This window comes from Talpa occidentalis, unplaced genomic scaffold (genome assembly GCF_014898055.3).
Source record: "Talpa occidentalis isolate TD23 unplaced genomic scaffold, MPIMG_talOcc4v2.1 talOcc4.13, whole genome shotgun sequence".
NCBI classification, from domain to species: domain Eukaryota; kingdom Metazoa; phylum Chordata; class Mammalia; order Eulipotyphla; family Talpidae; genus Talpa; species Talpa occidentalis.
The window spans coordinates 64,735,295-64,750,811 of record NW_023601322.1 but is presented as its reverse complement, the minus strand read 5'-3'; the positions used below and the strand labels follow the sequence as shown (position 1 = coordinate 64,750,811).

At 38.2% G+C, this 15,517-nt stretch overlaps 1 long non-coding RNA gene across 3 annotated transcripts in view; it reads right to left on the bottom strand.

The window, feature by feature from the left end:
* LOC129145619 (uncharacterized) overlaps window positions 1-15,517 on the bottom strand; it is a 649,656-nt gene that overhangs the window by 314,152 nt on the left and 319,987 nt on the right. For all 3 annotated transcript variants that reach the window (XR_008551418.1, XR_008551419.1, XR_008551420.1), the window contains exon 4: window positions 1,623-1,730. This is a non-coding gene — a long non-coding RNA (uncharacterized LOC129145619). The remainder of the gene's footprint in view (window positions 1-1,622; window positions 1,731-15,517) is intronic.

Below are 15,517 nucleotides of genomic sequence, written 5' to 3'. Positions count from 1 at the left end.
ATTTAAATAAACTTTAAACTTTAAACATATGTTAACTATTAACAAATGACCAAGCAAAGTGAAAAGATTTTTCTTATCTTTGTCTGGAGACTTTATTGAAACCCAAGGCTCCCCACATCAAAGTCAAGTCCAACAATTTACCTTCTTATCACAGAAAACAGTCAATAGCTCTTTCAATGCCTTTCTTCCCCAGGATACTAGTTAGGAAATGTAAAAAGCATGACAGTTTGTGCAGAGATGGGCACATGGGAGAGGACTGGGATCAGGCAGGGAATGACATACCTCATTGGTGTTTAGAGTACACATCACACATTAGTAGAAATCAGCTACATGCCATGCCCATTAGCAACGGATGCTGCAAAATGTCTGGCCAGGCAGCAAGGGAGAAGGATATAATGACAAAATTGTATCTCTGTTATATCACCAGAGGGCAAGGGACAAGAAAGCAAGGCATGCTCAGCCCTGGGACAGCCAAAGTATGTGCATATGCAGTGCCTCACACACTGTAGAGCCTTAATAAGCATTTGCCACCTAGACATATGGTAAGTATATCTGAATAGCAAGGAAGGAAATAGTTGGGCCTAGAGTAAATTCATAACCTTTAAATGCTTAATTTTATATCTGCTAAAATCCAAGAAGAGATACAGGAGATCCCTTGGATGTTCATGAACTTTTATCATTTAGTTGAGAATTTAAAAAATTAAGGACAATTTATAGCAATTCATTAAAATAAAGGTTTTGGGTTTTGTTAATGTTCTAATCAGTTTTCACACATATACACATATATTTGATTATATAAGTCATTTGTATGCATATATGTATGGAAAGAAAAAAATTGGTTTTACTGGTTTTCAGAGACCAAAGAAAGAACATGTAAACATTTGTAATGAGCAAACACAGTCTAAATTCTGTCTCTTTGTACAGTGACTATGGAATAAATGTTAGAAAATTTCCCTGTTTGGAGTTCCCCTTTAAGGACCTTACTATTGCATGTCATCTCTTTAAGGACCTTACTATTGCATGTCATCCACAAAGCCTAGCAACCAATTTATAAGTTTTCATAAATCAATCACTGGTAGGCAGTGACCTGCACTGTGTTCTAATTCTAAGCATTTCTATTTGGGCCAATAAAGGAATAGTGATGTAGAAGCTCTGGAGATATGATTATTTTTTTCAGGTACAATATGAGAACAATGGTGACTAATGGGCTACGTTCTTAAGATCACAAGAGAACTGTAGATTAACAAGCAAAAAATGTAATTATCCCAAAATAATAGACATTAACAAACCAGGGTACTGCAGAGATGGATTGCTCCGTACACCAAAGAAGCTGATGAAATCATCCCCTCTTTAGGGCTTGAAAATAAAGAGGTGAAACACATGCATAAACATAAGAAAAATTAAGTGGCAGTTCCCTTTATGAGTGTGCTTTTATTTCCCCCTGATGATGGGTGGATGCTATTTTACAAATGTTTGCATAGGTAAGTCATGCTGCATCAAATCACTGCTTAACCAGAATGTTTCTAAACCATTCAACTTGATAGTGCAGAGTAAAACATATATTGCTATAATCAAGAGACACTAAAAATGATGAACAAAAAACATAATGGCCCTTCACTTACCTGCAGAATACTCCCAGATTCTAGTCAATGGCAGCGTGGCATCTAGATCACCAGAGTCCCAGTTGTTGATGGTGGGTCTGTTGTCCTTGGCAGTCACTAGTTGAATGTCTAAAAATACGGGGAATATAGCAAAAGAATGTCAGGACTGAAACAATGCTCAGATGCATGACTTAAGGTGTGGCTCCAATGAACCAGTGATATTGAATCAATGATTCTCAAGCTTAAAGGGCATCAGAATCACTTGGAACATTATTAAAAACATAGTTTGTGATTCAGGAGACATAGGGTGGATTATGAGCATCTGCCTTTCTAACAAGATCTCAGTAATACTGATGGCCTTGGGACCATACTTATAAGAACAAAATGTTAAATCATCAACCCTATTAAAAGGTATTCTATGTACCTGGAAATACAGAAAAATAGATTTTTTTTTTCCTCTTAAAGGGTTGGAGATGTTACCTAAACCACTTTCCTTTTAGTATGTGTCATACCTACATTATTTAAAATCTTTTTTGGGGTACACTTAAGGATTTTATTTGAATGTAATTAAATTCAGGATTACTAATAATAATTTACAAGAGCTCTCAAAAAAATTAATACAAGTGAAGCTGAATATATAATACCTAATATAAACAATGATTCTAGTCCCTTTCCATAACCTTGCATTGAAAATTTCTTGGAAGCTTTACCAGAATAACTATCTTCTTCAGAATTTTTTTAAAAGATTTATTTATTTATGCATGCAAGAACTGGGGTACAGGCCAGATATGCAGGAGGTGAGAGGATTCACCAGAGACAGAGTAGGGAGCAGAACAGGCAGACTGCTAAGGGGAGCAGGGGGCAAAACAGGAGAGGCCTACTGCACCATGTGGGTTGCTCCCTGGCCTGCTGGAGGATTGAACTGCGGATAGCTTCACAGTGCTGTGCTTTAACCCCTTGCGCCACCAGGGAGGCCCCTTCTTCAGAATATTTTTTCAGCCTTACTACCTTTAGGGAAAAATATCAGTTCCTCCTTAGTATGGTAGCCTCAGCAATTCTGTGGGAAGTTCAACAATTTGCTGCTTGGTCCCTGTTATTAACAAAAATGAGACCATCAGCTTCTATTGGGTTTCTCCAAACTCCAGAGTCTGGTCAATTCCCTGCAGGCAATGGGCATGATGCTCTCCAATGGATAACAGACTCAGAATGACAAGTTATAGTTATGTTCTGGAAGTCACTTTACAGAAAAATAATCCTGAGTTAAATTGTCATAAATCTTCTTTGTTTGGCTGGTAGTAGTTCAGGAGAAACCCCAATGAGGTGCTCTTAGGAAGGGCATATACTCTATGGCAGACCCTCCCTTCTGATATGCATCCGACTTCATGTTTTTATATTACCTGCCTGCACCCTCATATTTGCTGAAGTTGCAGCACCTGAAAAACCCTTTCACTGAACATCATGGCTTAGAGAAATTAAACCACCTTCCAGAGAAATTAAACCACCTTGCTGGTGGCTAATGCAACTCGCTAGTGCTGAAACAGTAACTCTTCCCCACTTTGGGGTCTCAGTGATGTCAACCCAGGACTTAGAAAAGAACTTGACCAGACTGTCACCTGTCTTGCTCTCTGGGGTGTTCTTAAGTGCACAAATATCACAACCGTTCATATTAGCCAGATATGGCATGTCTACCTGACAAACATGGCACTTTGCTTTGTGGTATTTTGACATGTCTTGAGACAACTTCCCATTTTTCAATTTGTGAGGGAGGAAACTTTTATGTAAACAAGAGCAGGATGAAAGAAATCACTTGAGCACAGGCCTTAATGCCCCAAACATAAACATAAAGATTTACACAAAGGCATTTCTCAAAAACAAAACAAAACAAAAAAATGAAATCAGACTTAAAAAGTCCACACACTGTTTGGGTTTGCAAGCACATTAATGCCAGGAGAGATAGTTTCTCCTCGGCTTTTATTAATTTGTCTGCCTGAGCTATTGTCCAATTTCCTTTTATCATCTTTGCAGGGAAAACATTCATCTGTTTCATTTTGAGCTTCTTTTTCTAATTCTTGACTGCTAAACAAGGGACAGAGGCAAGGGAACCATGAACAGTGATTTTCAAAATGAAGTCTACACAGCAACCACCTGGAAACTGGTGGACAAAGCAGCATCTTTGACGAAAAGTCATCGGCAGAGTCTTCTGGTAGACCTGAAATTTACATATTTTACCAGAACCCAAAGGTATTTTCAATGCCAGTGGTACTTGGCACACACACTTGGAGAAATGCCTTGTGCTTTAGAGCAGTGCTTCTCAAACTTTGGTGAACCCACAAATCTCTGTTTAAATGCGGAGTCTGATTAAGTAAGTCTGGGTGAGCTCTGAGATTCTGCAGTTCTTGCAAGCTCTGAAAAATGCTGGTCCTGAGTAGCAAGGGTTTAGAGCTCTGACTTGGCAATCAGTCCTATTGCCTGAATTCAATATTCAATTCTGTACTTTGCTGGCTGTGAGTCTGGAAAAGTTATTTATCCTCTCTGTGCCTCATTCTCTCATCTTCAAATAGGGCAATCTATTAGTGCCTATACTCCAGTGACTGTTGCATGGTTTCAGTGAGCTAAGAGATACAAAACTCTTGGCATGTAGAGAGGCCTAACAAATGTTAGCTCTTATTATCATTTTGCATTTAATGTTTTGACATTGTGTTTGATATTTGCATACTGATGTAAGGGGATTTACAGAATCCCAAACGGGTGGCTGATAGTTTGACTTGCCAGGTCACTTGAATTTAAAGCTCCTTTCTCATACTCTCTTCCCCACAGATAGTATATTCCAAACATGCTAAAAACAGCCATTTCTCCTTTCAAGTCAGAAGGTTCCAAGAGAAGAGCTGACAATCTTGGTTGGAATAGGGTGAGTGAGAGATCTCCAAGTTTTTGAGCTGTACCTATGCTAAGAGACAATGAACTCCTTAAAGAGGTACCACATCTTCCTGGAAAAACAAAGCTCAAAATTTCCTCCTTGAAGTATCTTCTACAGTCACAGGTTCCCACTAGCCCAGTTCTCTTTTGCAACTACTGGGAATGTTTCCCCTCATAATTCAGTAAAACTTCCTCAGTTTCAGGTTGACCACTTAAAAGAAACCTAGCCAGGCACAACAGGGAAAAGTGGCAAACAGGTAAACAAAGTTCAGAAGGTTCAACGCCACTGCTTGGGTCTACTTAATGGGCTAGAGCCACAGCCAACCTGAGTCTTTTTTTTTAAAAAGATTCATTTATTCATGCTTATAAGAACTGGGGTATGCCAGATATGCAGGAGGGTGAGAGGATTCACCAGAGACAGACTGGGGAACAGAATAGGCAGACTGATGAAATACACTGCTGAGGGGAGCAGCAGGAGAGACAGGAGAGGTTTGCCGCACCATGTGGGCATGTCCCTGGTGGCTGGGATCGAACCTGTGCTACAGAGGCTGCGGACAGCTTCACAGCACTGTGCTCAACTGCCTGTGCCACCAGGGAGTCCCCCAACCTGAGTCTTAACTCTTCATCTTAACTGATGATTCTCACACCTTAGTCTACTGAAACATCTGGGAAAATTGTTGAACTGTAGACACCCACATCACACTGTAAGATACACATTGGGTAGGTCTAATTTTAGCACTAGAAATTTGTATTTTTAATCAACACACCAGGTGTTTCCGAAACAGGTAATCCAGCCTCTTGAGGAACAAAGTTTGTCAAAGAGTGAGGAATACTGTTTAGAATTTGTGCTAGTTTAGCAACATTCCTGTCATCTAATTCGGTTCTTCTAAATGACCTCCAGAAAAGCAACCATTTGCTGAGTGAGTAGCTACTAAGTTTTAACCACTTCATTATTTATTTCCCCTACGCAACTTTATTTACCATTGTTACCCTCACAGAGTAGAATGAAGTGGATAGAGAGTTTAAAACTCTTCCTGAAGTTTTAGCATGAGAGAGTGTCCAATGTGGACTCCCACCTTCGTTTGACCCTGAGGGAAATTGTTCTATTAAGCTCTAAAAGCAGAACTTCTCGATTATCAGCATAAGTCAGATTCCCATACAGGATCTTTTAAAACAGAGCAAAGCACCACCCACCTCAAAGTTTCTGATTCAATGGGTAGAACTCACATTTTTAGCAGGTTCTCAGCTAATGCTAACTGTTATTGGACCACAGCTCTAGAATTAGCCCTTGGGTATTTTTCTTTAAGTCTTTTGTTGTGTCTCTTTAGTAGCCCTAGCCACTGGCTCAGGACAATCTGGAAAAGCTTTCTTTTTCCTTTAACTGTTGCTTTGTCAATAAGTACATGACAAAGGGCCAGTGATGATGCAGTTAGGTCAGTTCTTAGAGAGACTTCAGATGTAACTGCTATGGGAGCTTAAAGTGGTGATATGTTATTCTTTCTCCTTGAACAGAAAAAACAATCTCTTCCTTTGTGACTTTTTCATTGATTTCTTCCGCTCTGTCATTTTATTTCTCTGCTTTAAAAATGCTGATCAATAGTACTGTGCTTCTATTCCAACTAGGAAATGGTTAAAAAAAAAAAACGAAACAAAATTCATCTGAATATATTTAGAGATACAATTGGCTTCATTAAATGATTCATGAATCAGTTAACATCCCAACTAGCAAGCAGAAAGGTTCTGCAAGTGGTTGTACAAAAAAAATGGAAGATTTTTATAATCATTAAGAGGGTGGGGCAAGGGTATCAACAAAAGAAAAGAATATTTCAGACCAAGTACTTTCCTTCAGGGGTAGGCAGAGGGATGGCTTGGGGTGAGGGTCTTATGAAGATGCAGATTAAAGCTAAGGACTGGAAACTCCAGATTGATCGGATTCCATTTTGAGAGGGACTGAAACTGCCTTTAAGTCTTGGAGGGGTCTTGGGCCTGTTAACAGAAGTTTACCAAAGTCATTGATTTTCATTGGTTTTTTCATTATAGAATTGTTGAGAGTATGAAATAATTGTGTATTAAGCTTTCAACAAAATTATACATAGCAAGCACTTCATAAATATTATTTTCACTGATAATTATATTTGGGATATCTGTCTATCTATCTATCTATCTATCTATCTATCTATCTATCTATCTATCTATGCTCTACTTACTGGAAAATATTTGAAAATTCCCAGATCCATAAAATACTTTTCCAAATAATATTATTTGCAAGAATTTTCAGGGATTTCATAGCAGCCTACCAATGGACAGATGGACACCTGTGGACCCTAGACCCTGATTATAGATGATAAGTTGTTTTCTCTGTATGATGTATGATGTTCTTGATCCACCATCCCATTTGTTGTGCTTTGCAGAGTATTTTTTCCTCTATTCTTAGATGATGGTTTAATGGGCTTTCAAACGTACTTCTATGATCAAGTGAATGTGAAACTCCAGTGTAGCCTAGAAACCCCTTGGAATGTTATAAATCTGGTCAAACTCAGCCCAGACTCCATTTACACAGCCTATGATGGTGTAAGCTTTTCCTGAGAGTCCCTATGGTGCCTTCATCTTTCTCTTGGTTCCTTTATGATTATGTCTGGCTCTTGCACACAGTTTATTTCATTTTTGCTCTATGAAATCCCATATATAGAATTCAGTCCTTTTACTGTTTTCACAAGAAATCTACATGGAGCATTTTATGACTATTGATGTTACCATCTTGATCAGTCCATCTCACCTTACCTCTTTCTCTCAGGCATATCATAGGGGTTTTTCCCTTTGCTCCATTCATGTGTAGTGCTAGCCATATATAGGCCTGTCAGAGTATCTCTGTTTATCCCATCCATGATTTTTCCATGGGGCCTCGCTGGTGGTGCAGGGGTTAAAGTCTCAGTGCTATCAAGCTATTGCCAGCCACTGTGGCATAAGTTCTATCCCTGTCCAGGGAGCTAACTCACATGGTGCAGCAGACCTCCCTTGTCCTTGTCTGCTGTTCCTCTCAGCAGTGTATTTCAGTAGATCTGCCTGTCCTGCTCCCTACTCTGTCTCTGGTGAATCCTCTCACCTTCCCATACCTCTGGCCTACACCCCGATTCTTGTATGCTTAAATAAATAAAACTAAATCTTTTTTAAAAAAGAATGATTTTTCCAAACAAATACAATTCTTTTCCTAAGAGAAATATGGTGAAACTTTTTGTCCCTCTCTTTCACATGAATTAGTGACATCTATGACTAGGATATCTTATTCTATGTTCCCACTGCCTGTGACAGGGCCCATCACATAATGTGATGATCCACTGGATCAGAGAGAAAGAGGGAGAAAGAGGTAAAAGGAAGAAGGAAGGAAAGAAACCCCCAATCTTGTTCTGGATCCAGATAATCAGCTCAGACATTGTTGTTGAAGGTGACTGTCCTCCTACTAATTACAGCTGGGTAGGTTTTGTCCTTTGTTTTTCTCTCATTCACAATATCTCAGTGATTTTTTTGCAAGCCTTTTTCTATCCCTGAGGGACCTTGCCAAGCTATTGATCTTTCAGTTAGAAGTCTCTGCTCCAGGTAGGGACCACAGGGGTTGAGACTGTTCCCCACAGGTTTTGTTACAAGAGTTGCTGGAGATTATTTCAGATGATTATCTACTTTGTAAATATCATGCATATTTTAACATCTTAAATTGTATTTATAACCAAATAAAAATGTGCATTATCAACAACAAAAAATATATATACAGTGTATGTGGTGGTTTTTCCTTTTTATTTTTTTTTCCCTAGGAAGAGAAGTTCGCAACTCACTTTATAACCTCCTAGCAGATAATTAGTTGACTCAGGGGGCATCCTGAAAAGGCCAGAAGCACTTTGGCTTTCATTTCCCTTTCAGAGATTCTCTTCCCTCTATTAACTTCATCTTTCCTCAGCCAGGACAAATATTAATTTTCGTGCCTCGCTCCCTTCTCTGGGAGTTATTTTCCCCTCCAACAGTTTTTTTTTTCCCCAAAATAGTTATCTCTTCAGCTCCTGTAATTTCTAATCCTCCTGGTGTGACTTTTCCTTTTTCAGAAAGAATTTTTGGAGCCAGGGAATGAATCTTCTTTGATTTAGAACAGAAACATAAATGTGAGTGTATAGGGTTTTTAATTTAGTGGGAGACCTTTTGTGGGATACTGGAAGAGACAAAGATTGATTTTTTTGTTTGTTTGGTTTTAAAGATATATTTATTTTTATACAAGAACTGGGGTATAGGCCAGATGCACGGGAGGGTGAGAGGATTCACCAGAGATAGAGCAGGGAACAGAACAGGCAAACTGACAAAATACACTGCTGAGGGGAGCAGCATGTGAGACAGGAGAGGTCTGCTTTGCCATGTGGGATTCTCGCCGGCCAGCTGGGATCGAACCTGCGGTGCAGAGGCTGTGGACAGCTTCACAGAGCTGCGCTCAACTGCCTCTGCCACCAGGGAGGCCCAAGGATTGATTCTTATAGACTGGGTGACCCTATGTCACTATGGGTTGGGATGGGAGATTGAGGAAGTGCGGTGAAATGAAACCGAGAAAAAGAAAGGAGAAGGCTAGAAGCCACCAGGGGCAGTTTCCTGTTTTTTAGGTGGAACTTGATTTTAGCTTTACACAATTATACTCTCTGCATCAGTCCCATGATGGCACAAAAAAATAAAAAAGACAGGTCTTTCCCTTCTGAAGCTGGACAGATAAATCCAGGTAAAATACTACTTTGATGTTTAATCACATGTCCAAATTCGCAACTGTACAGTTTGTGCACTGCATGAATAGATGGACAGTAACTTTTGAAGGAAAGAGAATTTGCCCCCTGCGCTCCCTCCCCCAAATATGTCTCTTTGGTTTAAGGATTATCTTGAACTGGTTGTTTTTAAGAAGCAGTAGACATAGAAGGACTCCAAAAACTGAGCAGAAATTACCCTTTATAAGAGGCATTCATATTTATAAAAGAAATATCCAATCATAAGAGGATTCCCTCTCTGTACCAGTAGAATCAGGATGATTAAATCCCTAGAAACTCCCGCCAGTGGAGAAAGTATAGACTTAAAACTGCAACAGCCTTGTCCTTTTTAAACTGTGCTTTGTGTAATAACCTTCCACAACTGGCTCACCCAATGCAAACATCTCCTTTTGTTTTATCCAAAGGTGTTGAAGGAGGTGGCTTGAACTATTTCAGAGAGTTACTCAGTTTTCCTGGGTCACACCTTATCCATAGGAGGTATACATGTTATCAAACTTCTTTTTGTTTTTCTCCTATTAATCCATCTTTTATTTAGGAGGATCTCAATCAAGAATCTAGAAGGGGAGGGGGAAAATTATTTTTCCTCTCCTATATTTTGTATTGTTTGTATTTTATATCAAATACTTAGCCCAATGTGTAGCTCATGGTTAGAATTATTCTTGGAGTTCACTTCAACTGGTTAAATGGTTGTTCAAAAATATGTAGGACTGAGGACCCAATAGTAGGTGGTTACATTAATGAAGTCAAGAGCAAAGATTGTCTCCTCAGGCTGAAATCTTTGAGAGACAATCTTAAAACCTAAGTACCATATTGGTGGAAAGATGCCTTTTCTTTTTATGTCAGGCTCTTACACTAGATGAAATAATTTCAGTGGACAGACATCTCAGTCCTTGACCCGAAGGACACTATAAAGTGGAAGGGTACAGAGAAGTAAAAGTAAATGGAAATTTAGAAACATATGATGAAATAATATGAATTTCCACCAGTGGAGGAATTGAGGTAAATTTTCACAGTAGACTGGCATTAAAATTATATCAACTTAAAACCATGTTTCTTGATTTCACTCACCCTCCCACCCAAAAAAAACCCCAAAAAGAAAAAAGAAGGTTCAAGGGACAGGATCATCCTTAAAAGGAAAGAGAAAAATTAATAGAGTTTAAAAAAAAAAACAAAAAAAAACTCTTTCTTGAAAACCACTTGTACTAGGTTGAATAACCACTTACGTAATATTGAAAGGCAATATGGTAATTGTATGTATGTATACATAACAGCTGTGGTTAAAACAAAACAGCATCATTATTTTAATTAAAACACTTTAATATTCCCCACTAACTTCAGGATAAAAATGATTCCTTCAGGTTGAAGCTCAGACTCTCCTATATGACTCTCCTGGTCCCACCTATATCTCCAAAAACATTTTTTCCATTTTTCTCCTTCAGTTATCCCCACCCCAAACTTCTCCAGTGCTCTGAAAAACAATTCTGCTTCTCACTTAACTGTGGAGTCAAATCATATTTGCATTTCCCCCAATACATAAATAATAAAATTGTCATGCTGTTTCATTACCCCACCCTGCCCCTGCCTCCTTTGTATACACTGCTCTGGATTTAAAACATCCCTAAATTGGAGAAAATTCAAGGCTGAATACCTTAGGGAAAGTTTACCTTCCTTTTTTTTTTTTTCTTGAACTTTGTTTTGTAGTGATGTTTCTCTCTACAGCTCACATCCAGCCAGAATTAGAAATAAACATGCTTTGACTGGCTTTGAGATCAAAGACAATTAAATGGCAATGTTCAAGGACTTAGATGAAGTTTGCACACACTTTAAACCACACTTTGCATTGTGCAAGACTTTTGCACATACAGGTGTGAGCGTGGTGAGGGAAACCATATTAACAGCTATAAAGAGTGCGGTACATTGATCACCACTTGAGAAGCTAAAATACACACATTAAATTGCAGATGCCACTCAAGGTCTCCAGACACTCTTTTAACTATATTACCTGAATGCATTACCAAGAAAACCACCCCCCTTGGCTTTTATAATCACCCAGGCCCCCTAATCCATGTTGTTTGAGCAGGATTGACACTAGATGCATCATACCATTAAATTTAAAGTGGACCTGGAAGAGAAACTTAATGCTACTGTCATCTTCACATTGGGAATTCAAACTACAATACTCTGTGACAAATCCAGACCGTGATCAGGGACACCAATGTACTCATCTTTCTGTTACTAGCACAGAGCAAAATATCCAACATGAAGATATTAATCAATCAGAAAGTTACCTACACAATTCCCTTTTCAGAAAAAAATTTCCCAGGTTTGGGAATGACTCTGATTTGACTCATACAGACATGTTATAGAAATATGGGGAACTTTATTTTTTTAGAAGCCCTCTTCATGGACTTCAAGGAGACATCAGAGTTGATCCTTACAAATGTTATTGATGTGGTGTCAACTAAAAAGGATCATGGCACTGCACATGCAACACTATGAGACTAGTAAATTTTTAGGGACTTGGGAATCTACCATATATATTTAGATGGATATTCTAAAGAGCCACTTGAGGGTGGAGGGAATAAGACTTTTAGGGACACATGCAGTGAAAAAGCTTGTTCCCACGTCTCTGCAGGGTCTCACTTTTGTAATAGGGAGAGGGCACATTTGGGAGCCAGAGTTAAACCTCTTGAAACATTAATGGGGAGGCTGAGGCCTCCTACCAAGGCTTTTTTTCCCTGCCCAGTATCCATGAATCACTGATGAATAAATGCTAAACAAATATGTAGAAAATCTTCATTTAAATTCTAATTATGTGCTCTTTAGTGGACCCCATCACAAATATGGCTCATGATACGGTGCCCTCTACATATGCCAGCCAACTATAAGCAGTAGTTCCACATGCACTGAATACATGAATACATCCCTTTGGAGGGAGGCTGATGAGTAACAAGTCCAGGAGTTAGAATAGCCTTAAAGAATTAGGTTTAATGATTTTTGAGGTTCTCACCGAGAACTTGTTGAGTTGTTGAGGGGCAGGGGAGAGGAGGAGAAGCCACATGTGTTAGAGAACTCTGTGAATGTCTTAATAAATAGATAATAATCTTGTTCATTTAGTATTTTCAATAACAGAAAGCAATAGCACTAAAGCAAGGCCTCAGAACTGCATGTTCTTCCCTACTAAGAGAAAGAGATTCTACCAACTGATGTGTGTTCTGACTCCATGATTGGCTCAGAACAGTGTTAAGATGGAGTTGGGTAGGTCTCAGAAGAGACTATCAACAATGAAGCTGATAAGCATCAAAAGAGAATTGGTTTCTTCTCAAGTGCTCTCTGAAATATTATTTGTCCCTAAAATGTTAGAATTATTTTAATAATAGCCCACTGTCTTCGGAATTCCAATTCATCCTTCAAAACCTACTTAGATACCAGGAAAGTGTCCTCTTATCTGCCCAGCCTCACAGAGTAAGTCTGCATTTTCCACATCCAGGTTTTGTTATCCTGATGTCTATATTCTCTACTGGATGGGAGCTTCTTAAGTGTAGTCATTGGCTTCATTTATCTCTGGATCTCTGGATACTTGTTTTATCCTACAGTTTGACACACTGACATCATTTGGGGTGTGTGTGTGTGTGTGTATAATTTTATGTATTTTACATCATTTTTCATTTTTTGCACAATGTATGCATTTTCCTCTTGGTTATAGTCCCCATACAATTCCCACCACCCTTGTTTTGATCCTACTCCCTTCTCTCCCCATCCCCCCATAATGTGTCTCTGGTTTATAGCTGCTTGTTGATTTTTACTTTATTATAATTAGTCTTTTTCCTGGTCCCTTATTTAGGTTTTATAAATTCCTGCTATGAGTGAGACCATCGATATTTTTCTTTATCTTTCTGGCTTATTTCACTGAGCATGATCCTTTTCAGCTCCATCCATGTTGCTGCAAATTTCATGAGTTTATCTTTTTGGATTGCTGAGTAATATTCCATTGTGTATATGTACCACATCTTCTTGATCCAGTCATCTGTTTTTCGGCATTTGGATTTTGTTTTCATAGCTTACCTATTACAAATAGTGCTGCTATAAACATAGGGGTGCAGGTGCCCTTTTGAATTAATGTTTCTGACCATCTTATACCAGTGAGAATGGCACATATAAAAAAAAAATAGCAACAACAAATGTTGGAGGGGATGTGGAGAAAAAGGAACTCTACTGCACTGCTGGTAGGAGTGCAAACCGGTCCAACCACTATGGAGAGCTGTGTGGAGATTCCTCAATCTACTAAAGATGGAGCTTCCATGTGATCCAGCAATTCCACTCCTAGGTATTTACCCATTTGGTATATATTTACTTAATAAAAGGACCCAATCGTCAGCAATACAGTGGTTAATTCTGCAACTTTGAGTAGCCATGTTATCCTGGTTTTCTTTTTGGCTGCAGGCTGTGGGTTATTTACTCCAATTAAATTGTTCCATGGATGAGATCATTGAATCTAAATAATTCCCCTATGGCTACAGGACTTATTATATGGCTGAATCATTTTTTTGTAAGTTTGTGACAGACTCACTTGGTGTAAAACCTGAGCTGTTCTGGCATGAGTCTGTTTATAGTTTTAATTATTCCACTGACTGTGAACAGCCATATATTATAGCACAGAAGTATTGGTTCATTTGACTACTGGGTACTGCCCTTTTCTAAAATAAAAAATTCAAAATTCTGTAGTACAACATGCTCCAAGGATTTCAGATAAGATACTTATCAGACTTACATGGCATGATTTTCTCAAGAGAAATGTATTAAGTGTCCTTAAGTGGTTAGTGCTCATTTTAGCAAAGCCCCATCAACTATCATATTAAATTGGTATTTGTCATGTGAAATTGTATTGCTTGTGTTATTTTGTTTGCATTAAATTGTCAATACATGTTGGGTTTAAATATGTTAGAATCTAGATACATTTAATATTACTTTCTAATTTTATGTTTATTATTTTAGGTACTATTATAATAAAATTAATCTCAGTAAATAAAATTAAAAAATGAAGGAAATCAAAGAAAAAATTGTATAGCAAAAACGACTTTTAAAACCTCTTCCATGGTTCTCAGAGGACAGTATAAATGATTTTGTATACAGTTTTATGTATATATGTATACACAGCATTAGATGTATTTGTATATACATAATGCATGCTGTAATAAAGAGAGGCACTGTACATATTCAAAATAGTCTTCCTCTTCTTACAACAATTTTACTTATTTACAATGCATACTGAGTCCACCTAAATGAATTATAGTGGGTTATATGAGGCAGTCAGCTTAGAAACCCTGTAAAGATCTACAGTCACATAAATGACTGATTCTATCACTCAATTAGCCTTTTTGCTGACCCCACCCTTAACTCTTCAGTGAGGATTTGGATGAAAAATTAATCTGGAAGAAGTAGAATAATCGAATATTCACCCTTAGCTAGAGGGTATGCATTTAATAACACTTGTACGACAATTTAGAATAGTAGTTACATGAATGCCCAGACAGATAAAATAAAGGGCAGGCTGTAAGAAAAACAATGCAAAGTGCTGAAAAATGGCAATTAAAACTCTTTTCAGCATTACAGTGAAAATAGGCAGTGGTGGAAATTTATACTTTGACATCAGTCAACTGTTGCTATAATTTGGGGTGACAGACCCAGTGTTCTTACATCCTTTGTTTTCATTTTCTCCACAAGGAGAAATAAGACAACTAGGGGTTTTTGTTTGTTTGTTTGTTATGTGAATTCTCCTGACTTTCTACAGTGACAGCTCATTCAAAGGACAAAATAGCACACATCAAATAAAACACATGTGTGGGCCATATTTGGTCTTCTGGACCATCAGTTTGCATGCTGTATCTTAGCGTTTGACAACTGTTATTAGCATCCTGGACTAACTTGACACACATGATGCCCTATTCCTAACACTGGATGAAAGGAGACAGAAACTCTTTTCTTGTGGTAAATCATACTATTTTTGTCTGTGAAGACAGCTTTGAATGTGGCCCAAAGTTTCACTTCTGGAAACCAGAAATCTCTTCCCACCCCTATTAATGATTTTTGGCTAATTGCAATAGAAATTAAACTGTATTGGAGCAAATTGAAATGAATACTCCAGGACCATATAATTTCTTCCTTTCAAAGTGCATCCTAAAGTGAAATCCACTGCTTGCCATTCCCTTTATC